General features: G+C 47.6%; 1 pseudogene; it reads right to left on the reverse strand.

Moving 5' to 3' along the window:
- Positions 1–910, reverse strand: LOC149397837 (germin-like protein 1 pseudogene; annotated as a pseudogene).
- Positions 911–10,870: the final 9,960 nt, after the last annotated feature.

The following is a 10,870-nucleotide window of genomic DNA, read 5'->3' on the forward strand; positions in this document are numbered from 1 at the left end:
TTGCCAAACAAATTTATTGTTAGAAAAAACCAATACGACACAAGTAAGAACACTAATATAATGTAGTTGAACAATGTAAAGACAAAATAACCCTCTCTTTAAAAGCATAGATAATATCAGTTTTCGACTAGAAAGAACTTGTCTTTTTTATTTTATTCGTTACATAGCAGATATTATGACTGATACCTAAGCAGTCTTTCTGCACATTATTAAAAGTAACACAAGTGTCTTCATCCAGACCCGCCAAATAAACGCTTGATCCTCCTGATTTCCGGGTCGCTGATGAAGGTATTGACACCAACCAAAAAGGTAGGAAGATTATTGCCGAACAGACTGTTAGGCACGTATTGGAGTCCGGGGTTTTCGCTGTTAAACGCCACAATGACCGTGGCCGGCCTTGAGCTCGGCGAGTTGTATTGAAAGTGCAAAAGGCCTTGAGGGAAGACCATCACGTCGCCTTTGTTGAGAGTCGTCAAGAGGACTTTGTTCTCGGTGGTGATGATTCCGGCGATTATGGTTCCCTCGACGATGAACACGATCTCCGTGGCCCTCGGGTGAGTGTGGAGAGGGACAACACCGCCGGCCTCGAGGTCTACCCTAGCTAAGGCAATGTCTTGGCCGTTGAGTGCCGGGAATGTGGTGTAGATCGCGGCGGCGAGGCCGGATTTGAAGATGTTGGACGTGTTTGTGCGAGGCCCAAGACCCGAGAACACGAAATCTCTGCCTGTGACATTTGACTTGTCTTTGCAGGGAAACCCGGAAGGGGTCTCTTGGGAGGTGTAGTCTGCAATACAGAAGTCTTGTACCGCCCCGAACCCGAAGGACGGTGAGAGAAGGATAACAAAGAGGAAGAGGGTAAAGATTAGAGTCATCTTACTCATCATTTCAAAATGTATTGTTTTTTTCTTACTGTGTTCTTCTAGTTATTTTTGTAAAGGATATTGGGAAGTACGTTGGTATATATAAGGCTTTCATGTCATGCACGTAGTGATATTTGAAGAGGGTATGAAGTGCAAGTTTGTTGAAAATTTATATAGCTTATATTTTATTATATAATTGTGCTACCTGGGCATGGCATACGTAAATTTAATACATACCCAACTTCATTGACATTTTCAACAACTTTTATCTTGATGTACGGATTTTTCAACAAAATTTAATTTATACCAAATGTTTATAGATATCTTCTACCAAATATAGCACCCGAAACTAGGGATATAAATGGATAAGGTCCCAAAAAATTAGACCCTATCCATGAAAAACAAAATTAAAACCGTACTTTATCACACCCATTTTTCAATGAGTAGGGTCTGAATAAATCTTCAGGAGTTCAGTGTATGGTGTTTTTACCTAATTATATTAGATTTTTGTGTGTAACTTATTAACAAAAATCTTTTAAAAAATTAGATCAATAAAATGTATGCTAAAATTCTCTTAAAAATTTATAAATCAGAGAAGATACACTAAAATATGAGGTATTCTCAATATATATAGCACCTACTTTTTTAAAAAAGAAGTACTTGATATTATATACTAGGTAAAGAGGTTATATTCATGCATTTGGAACCTTGAAAATGCAAGGAAAAATGAAAATATTAGGGAAAAGGAAAATTAAAGGGAAAATTAAATTTTGTTATATATTTGAACAAAATTTTGTTATACTATATACTTGAGCAATGTGCTCCTTATAAGTGGAGGGATGTCAAACACTTATAAGGAGCACATTGCTCAAGTAGCCAATCGATGTGAGACATTCTAATATATCCCCTCACGTCCAGGATGGAGAACTGGAGCGTAAAGTTTGTGAGAATGAACATTCACGGGTGGTCCCACATTCAAAATTGGGCCCCGCTCTGATACCATCTTAAAAGTGTGGGGTTCCATCTAAAACCAAGCTTGATAATTAGAGGAGTAACCCACAAGCCTTATAAAGAGCCCAAGATCGTAATACCCAGTCGATGTGGGACTATCCTGATACATCCCCTCACGCGTACAGGCACATTTACTGAAAGCGTGAAGTATAGGTCCGATCAGGTAGCCCACAATCGAGAATGGGCCCCGCTCTGATACCATCTTAAAGGTGTGTCGTTTAATCTAAAACCGAGCTTGGTAATTAGAGGATTAACCCACAAGCCTTATGAAAAGTCCAGGATCGTAATACCCAGTCGATGTGGGACTATCCCGATAGTTTTGGAATCACAAGCGACCGCGTAGTGTTTGCGTGCCTGTATTTCTTTCTGACTGACTAACTTTGCTTCCTCGTGTTCTTTATAACAAAAAATGTAAAAACGTTACAAAAATGGCACCCTTTTGTTTTTGTGTATATAAATCACGTTCTCGAGTTTTAAAAAAATGAGAAATACTATCTATATCTTGAAATTGCATATATGATATTGGAGGAATTATCTGGTCATGAAATATGAACTCATGGAGTTAGAACTCAAAATGTGTGGTGCGCCAAAATTTTCTAAGAGATGAACTACAATATGATGAACCAGGACTACTCCAAGAACTTGCACCTTGTTACTCAATATGCTAAAATAACTGAAATGCCATAACCTTTAAAGCAAACTTTATCCTTGGGGGCGGAGACACATTTATTTATTTATGTGCATATAGTCATTGGGGTTTTATAATTGTTGTAACACTATTATATACGCTAATATTCCCCCTCAAACTCACGATGCTACATCAATAAGCATTGAGAGTTTGTCAACTAAGAAGCGGAAGCGTGAAGTGGAATGAACCTTCGTGAATAAATCGACAATCTGAAGCGAAGAGGGAACATATGACAATGTGATTGTATCAAGCTGTAGATGATGGCGGGTGTAATGACAATCAATTCCAATATGTTTGGTTTGCTCATGAAAGACCGAGTTACGAGCAATCTGAATGGAACTCTGATTATCACAGTATAACAGCGCAGGATGATGAAGAGTGACACCCAGATCAACAAGTAACCAGCGTAACCAAACAATCTCACATGTAGTCGTGGCCATAGCGCGATACTCAGCTTCAGTGGAAGAGCGAGAAATAACATCCTGCTTCTTGCTCTTCCAAGAGATGAGTGAATCTCCAAGGAAAATACAGAATCCAGTTGCGGACTTGCGATCCGTAAGATCACCAGCCCAATCGGCATCAGATTAAGCGCGCAACTCTAATGAAGACGAGGAGGAGAACAATAGACTCTGAAACTGAGTACCACGAAGATACCTGAGAATGCGCAGAACGGCAGCCCAATGAACTGTGGTAGGAGCAGTGACAAACTGACTGACAATATGAACAACATGCCCAATATCAGGACGAGTAACCGTGAGATAAACCAAGCTTCCAACCATCGTGCGGTATAGACTGGGATCGGGCAGAGGAGACCCGTCAGATGGAGAGTAGCGTGCATTGGTTTCAAGTGGAGTATCAACGATCCTGTTGTCAGTGAGACGAGCGCGCTCAAAGAGATCTGATATGTACTTTGACTGAGATAAAAAGGTAGCCATTTGGAGAAAAAGCCACCTCTATGCCCAGAAAGTAGCGCAACGAACCCAGATCTTTCATAGCAAAGCACCGAGCCAAGTCAGACTTTAACGATTCAATCCCATCATAATCATCGCCGGTAATAATCATGTCATTAACATACAAGGACAAGAGGATACGACCTGTACTTGTATGCTTGACGAACAGAGCGGAATTGTGCTGACTAGGAATGAAACCAAGGGATGTGATCACAGTGGAGAACTTCTCAAACCAAGCTCGGGGGAGCTTGTTTGAGACCATAAAGAGCTTTGCGCAGCTTGCACACATGACCGGGCTGATGCGCGACACCAGGAGGGGGTGTCATGTAGACCTCCTCATGAAGATCACCATACAAGAAGGCATTCTTCACATCCATCTTAGATATCTGCCAATGATGTACGGAAGCCACAATGATTAGAGCGCGAATCGTTATCATCTTTGCGACTGGTGCAAAAGTATCTTCATAATCCATACCATACTCCTGAGAATAGTCTTTAGCAACAAGATGGGCCTTGTACCGCTTCACGGACCCATCTGATTTGGTCTTGATCTTATAAACCCAACGAGAACCGATGGCCTGCTTCCCTGACGGCAACGGTACGAAGTCCCAAGTGTGGGTCTGATGTAGAGCAATAAGTTCCTCAGCCATAGCAGTCTGCCAAAGGGGGTCAACAACAGCCTCTCTATAGGACAAAGGCTCAGACAAAGAGTGAAGAGACACGAGAAAGGAAACAAAAGAGGTAGAGTATGAAGAATATGCAAAATCGGGAAGTTTAGTGGACTTACGAGGACGGGTGGACTGACGCAAAGGAGGATGATCCGCAATCTCAAGTGATGGCTGAGCAGTCGTAGCAGGAGGGGTCAGAGGCGTGCGTGTCTCAGGAACCAAAGTACCAGTGTGTACAACCTCATCGGTGTCAATATCAAAAGGATCAATGCGAATAAGGTCATTCTGAGTCATGTTATGAGAACTAGCGGGAACAGAGAAGAAATGAATATGATCTAAAAACACAACATGACGAGAGACATACAATTTCTGACTGATCGGATTAAAACAACGATATCCCTTTTGACCAACACCATATCCCAAAAAAACACACAAAGCAGACTTAGGAGACAATTTATCGCGCTCGACGTGAGGTCGAAGCACGAAACAAGTGGAACCAAAAACACGCAAAAAGGCATAATCAGGGACATTTCCAAACAACTTTTCGAAAGGGGACAAACCTGAATTATTAGAGGTTGGGATTCTGTTTATGACAGAGGCAGCGGTATGGATAGCTTCCTCCCAAAAAATACTAGGAACCTCGGCAGACAGGAGGAATGAGCGAGCAGTCTGAACGAGGTGACGGTGTTTCCTTTCAGCTACACCGTTTTGTTAAGCTGTGTCGGTACATGAGGTTTGACGGATAGTCCCATCGGAAGCAAGTAACTGGCAAAAATCGTTAGAAGTATATTCACCCCCTAAATCACAACGAAAACATTTAATGACAGCAGAATGTTGTGTTTTGACGAGGGCTCTAAAATCACGATAAATGCTCAAAAAATCAGATCTACGCTTCATTAAATAAACCCAAGTATAACGAGTGAAATCATCAACAAATGAAACATAGTATCTATAACCACCCTTAGTAGACACGGGAGCAGGTACCCACACATCAGAATACACAAGATCAAACGGAGCAAGAGAAGACGAAACACTTTTATGAAAAGGTAAAGCTGAAAATTTTGCGAGTTTACAACCACTACAATCAGAAATATCTTGGGAGTTCAAATTTCCTAAAACTCTTGTAGAAACCAAAAAACGGAAATGAGACGCTGAAACATGACCCAAACGAGAATGCCACAAATAAAAGTCAGACGACAAATTACTCAAATGAAAAGAAAATAAATCCACAGTAGAGGCAGCCACATCCGTTACTTTAAGTTCATCCAAGACGTAGAGTCCCCCCCTGCTTACGGCCTGTCCCAATCACCATCTGAGATCGCGGATCCTGAACACAACAAGATGAAGAAGAAAAAGTGACTACGAAACCAGAATCGATCAATTGACTAACAGACACAAGATTTAAAGCAAGACTAAGAATATAGTAGATGTTGTCGGTCGTTTTCGGAAAACCCGAGACGCCAAGAAGACACGCCGTTCAAAGGGCCGATGGTCAGGCCGGAGGTCCTGAAGAGCGGCAAGCCTTCTCTCATGAGTCGACTGACAAGTGCTCGCGCCAAATCCTCATGCCCCTCGAGTCGAGCCCCGAGTCGTTCTCCTCGAGTCGAGCCTTGAGTCGTTCCTCGAGTCGAGCCTCGAGTCGTTCCTCGAGTCGAGCCTCGAGTCATTCTCCTCGAGTCGAGCCTCGAGTCATTCTCCTCGAATCGAGCCTCGGGTCGCTCCTCGAGTCGAGCCTTGAGTTGTTCCTCGAGTCGAGCCTCGAATTGTTCTCGAGTCGCTCCTCGAGTCAAGCCACTAGTCACTCTCGTCGAGTTGAGCCTTGCTCCTCGAGTCGAGTCACTCTCGTCAAGTGGAAACCTTCATAATTCACGTAGGAAGAATGGTATTCGAAGACCCCTAAAGGCCCGCAAGAGCCCGGCAAGACGAGCCGTTCACCATAGCAGGCAGCGCGCCGCGCCAGGCAGGCGCGTGCCGCGCCAGGACGTGCCCGCGCCGCGCGCCGCGCATCCTGCGCCGCGCGTCCTGCGCCGCGCATCCTGCGCCGCGCGTCCTGCGCCGCGCATCCCGCGCCGCGCCCGGTGACCTGCGCGCCGCGCTTTGTGCGCCGCGCGCGCCGTGCGCCTCCACTTGATGGCACGCGCGTTCCTAGTCCCACATGGACGAAAAAGGGACCTTCTAAGGCCCCCAAACACCTATATAAACCCCCTCCCATTGAGGGGAAAGCCATCCTATTCAATCCAATAAATTCTCTTCATCTCCTATCGACACGCTCGATTTCTTACTCTTCTCTGCTTCTTTGGATGCCATATTTGGCCTGAAGCAGTCTCTCTTCTCTCTCCCCCGTTCTCAGAGCATCCGAAGCACTCACGGGGACTTCCCGGACGTCGCTCCCTCTGACCGAACGTTCTCCGGTGCTCAAGCACGCCCCTAGGGTTCTCGACTAGAGTTCCCCTCGCGCGTCTAACACGCTAGACGCGTACGCGACCTCCGAGGTTCTGAGACGCTGCCGAGGACTCCTCGCGCCCCGTCTCCTTCGTCGAGCACGCTTCTCCATCAAGGCTCCGCGCCTCATACTGCGTCTTTCACGCTTGAACTACGTTCTGACTTGATCCCACACACGGGTACGTAGGCAGCCGACACCCAAGGCACGGTCACTCCTCCTCCTCACCCCCTACCTCTCCCGAGAGGCGGGTTGATCGGAGAAAACCCTAGCTCGAGACTATCGAGTTCACACTCTTGGCCCGGGTGCGATCACTTGGTCCGGCCTTGGATCGAACCGCCCGAGGTTTTCAATAGTTGTTCATTTTCGTGCGACAACATTTTGGCGCTAGAAGGAGGGGACTTCCTGACCTATTCAGCCCGAAATCCCTTCTGTTCATCTTCTTCTTTTCTTCTGCGAACTCAACCTTCTCGAACTTGAGAAACGATGAGTAGCCAACCACCCGTACGTTCTGAGGGCATGAACAACCCCGAAAATGTCACTGGGACCAAGAAATACTTCTTGCGCTCCCGAGCGCATGGTGACGAAGAGTCGCTCCACGAAGAGAGCTCGACCCGCTCACCATCTCCATCTCCTGATAGCAGGGACGACCGCATCATGGAGTTAGAGGAGAGTATCCTCCGACTGAAGGCGAGGAACGCAAGGTACCACAGCCGACTGGCTGCAAAGTAACCTATGCGTGACACGATAATCCCCAACGGGGATCTTGAGAACCTCAACGAGGAAAGCCGCGACCGCGACCCTGATTACGAGGGTACTGGTGAGTCGGAGGATATCGAGACTTCTCTCACGAAGGACGGGGGACTCCCCGCCGTGTTTGAAGCCGGTCCGTCGAATCCCTTACCCCGAGCAGGCGATGCGCCGGCAGCTTTTCAAGAGGGGAATTCCCGACGTTCAGCTCTCGACCGACTAGGTCCGAGGGAGAACGTTGCGGAAAGTCAGAGCGCGCGGAGAGCGCACCGTCGCAAACAAAGCCTGCGCCTCCGTACGACCGGCCCTGACCTTAGGGACCACCTCACTGCTCAACACATTGGGCGTGGCAATGATCTGAGAGAGCGACTAAGCTCTAGACCCAATATCCCGCTGGCAGCCCCAACTAACGGGAACCGCCGCGCATGACAGGGGTCTAACGAGAGGCTGCCGGTGACTCCTCCCGATCAAGGGGTTACTCCAACGACCGGTCTCGACGTGGTCACTATGATCCAAAACCTTCGAAATGAGGTACGAGATCTCCGAGAATACGGAATAGGTGGAAGTGCCTATGGGGTCGTTGAGGAGAATTCATCGCCTTTCACTACTCAGATACTGGCTGAGGTTTGTACGGGGAATTTCAAGCTCCCGAACCTCGCTCCCTATGATGGGAAGGCAGATCCTGCTTACCACATCCAGCACTATGAAACCTGGATGACGATGCAGGGTGTTTCTCCTGGTGCTATGTGCCAAGCTTTTAGTTTGACCCTCACCGGACCCGGCTTTGAGTGGTTCAAGAACTTAAAGCCAGGAAGCATCCACTCGTTCAAAGACCTGAAGGACATGTTCCTAGCACGGTTTGCTACATCTATGGTCCAAAAGAAGACCAAGATGTACCTGTGGTCAATTAGGCAAGAGAGTGGCGAGTCTCTTAGACGATACCTCGCCCGATTCACTGAAGAGTCAAACAAGGTCGACCGCTTTGACGACGGTGACGCAATTGCCGTTATCATAGAAGGCTTGCGCACAAGTGACTTCCTCAAGTCTGTCGTCGGCCGTGTCCCTTCTACCATAGCCGAGTTAATGACTCGAGCTAAGACCTTCATGGGAGTCGAAGATTACCTCGACGGCCGCAAGAGCACTAATCAAAGCTCTCGCCGTCGAGAAGAACCTAGCCGCGAGCAGAACGAACCTCGTAAAAGGCGAAACAAGGGGAACCAGGTTTCTAGCAACCAAGCCCCTGTACCTCAGAAACCGCGACTTGCGGAAAACTTCAAAGGGTACTCGTCATTCACGCCGCTGAACACAGCGCCGGAAAGAATCCTGGCTCTGGCACGTGACAAGTTCACGCCCCCGGCTCCAATGAAGAAGGATCCCGCAACTCGCGATCGATCCAGGTATTGTGAGTTCCATCGGGAATACGGTCATTTGACCTCGGAATGCTACAACCTCAAAAGGCAAATCGAGGCTTTGATCCAACGGGGTGAGCTGAAAGAGTTTGTGTTATGCATGATTAGCGCTGCGGGCCCCACCACGAACAGACAACAGTCTGGTCAGGGAGGAGGAACAGCCGCTTCTGCCGACCGAACCACGGCTACTGCCAACGCCAACCCACAACTCCACGTGGTAACCACCATACTGGGAGGTCCACAAGATGGAGATCCAGCCCGACAACGGAAGAAATTCCTTAGGGCCGTGTCTCAGGGAGACGCTGCTATGCACGTCAACTTCACATATGAAGAACCTCCGTCCGTGCCTCACGAGACGATGTATTTCACCAATGAAGAGGCCAAGCGAGTTGTGCATCCGCACAATGACGCGATCGTGCTCAAGGCCCAAGTGGACAATAACTTGGTGAAAAGGGTTCTCATCGATAACGGCAGCGCTGCCGACATAATTTTCAAGTCCACCCTAGAGCGCATGAAGCTCGGGGGGCTGCGCCCGACTCCGACCCAAACACCATTGTTTGGGTTCACTGGGGAAAAGGTTATGACCGAGGGCATTATCGACCTGCCGGTCACCTTTGGGACGCCTGGAGGAATCGAGGCCGTTCACATGGTCCCATTCCTAGTGGTCGATCAGGAGTCGCCTTATAACTTAATCATCGGGCAACCCACGTTGAACCGGCTAAGGGCAATCACTTCCACGTTAGGAATGGCAACGGGTACGGGTTTTAGCGGGTACACCAATACCGGTACCCGTACCCGCCTATTAAAATACCCGTTAACCCGTACCCGTTAACCCGGTTTTCCCAACGGGACGGGTAACGGGTATACCCGCCGGGTGACGGGTGCCAAAATTGAGCACCCGCTATCCCGTTAACCCGTTTAAAAAAAATAAAAAAATAATTTTTAATAAGAATCAAAACAACAACCTACTCATTATGATGTAATCTAATGTTTTCTTAAAAAAAACATCTATTTTTTTTCCATAAAAATAATTAGCGGGCGGGTTAGCGGGTTAACGGGGCGGGTTTAACATTTTCGCTACCCGACCCGTACCCGCTAAAATACTAACGGGTAATACCCGTTAGCCCGTTAACTCATTTTGAACGGGTATTACCCGACCCGTTAAGACCGGGTAACGGACGGGCTAACGGGTTTCGGGTAAAAATGCCATCCCTATTCCACGTACCACCTACTGGTGAAATTCCCCACCGAAGTGGGAATTGGCATTATGGCTGGAGACCAATCCCAAGCCAGAATATGCTACGTAGAAGGAGTTGATGGCAAGTCCGCGGGAAAAGCGGTCAACACAATCTTCCAACTGGAAGACGATTTCCCATGCAACCCAAGGGATGCAAGGAAGTTCGGAGAACTTGACTCCCGGGATGAAATCGAAAGACTCAAGGTGGAAACCTCCGATGATCTTGTGCCAATCGTCCTGGACGAATCTAAGCCTGATCAGGTTGTAAAGGTCGGCACCCGACTTCACTCGCCATCAAAACTCAGCTTACTGCCTTTCTCAGGGAGTTCAAGGATGTTTTTGCATGGACTCATGCGGACATGCCCGGAATCGATCCCAAGGTAATAGTGCACCGATTGAACGACGACCCAAAGGTCACCGAAAAAGTGCAGGCTAGACGAACGTTCAACCCAGAAAGATACCTGGCCATAAATGAAGAGGTCGAGAAACTCCTCACCGCAAACTTCATTCGAGAGACTAAGTACCCCAAGTGGGTCGCCAACGTGGTAATGGTAAAAAAGCCCAACGGGAAGTGGCGAATTTGTATAGACTACAAAGATCTTAACAAAGCCTGCCCTAAAGACTGCTTTCCACTCCTGCGCATCGAACAACTGGTGGACGCCACGGCCGGCCATGAACTTCTAAGCTTCATGGACGCCTATTCAGGCTACAACCAAATTCGAATGCACGAGCCCGATCAAATTAAGACGACCTTTGTCACCGATCGAGGTTTCTACTGTTACAAGGTCATGCCTTTCGGCCTTAAGAACGCGGGAGCAACGTACCAACGCTTGGTAAATCGGATCTTCGCCGATCAA

Source organism: Urtica dioica, chromosome 5, assembly GCF_054948205.1.
Source record: "Urtica dioica subsp. dioica isolate 48M chromosome 5, U.dioica_male_clone48M_v1_H2, whole genome shotgun sequence".
In the NCBI taxonomy this organism is placed as follows: Eukaryota; Viridiplantae; Streptophyta; class Magnoliopsida; order Rosales; family Urticaceae; genus Urtica; species Urtica dioica.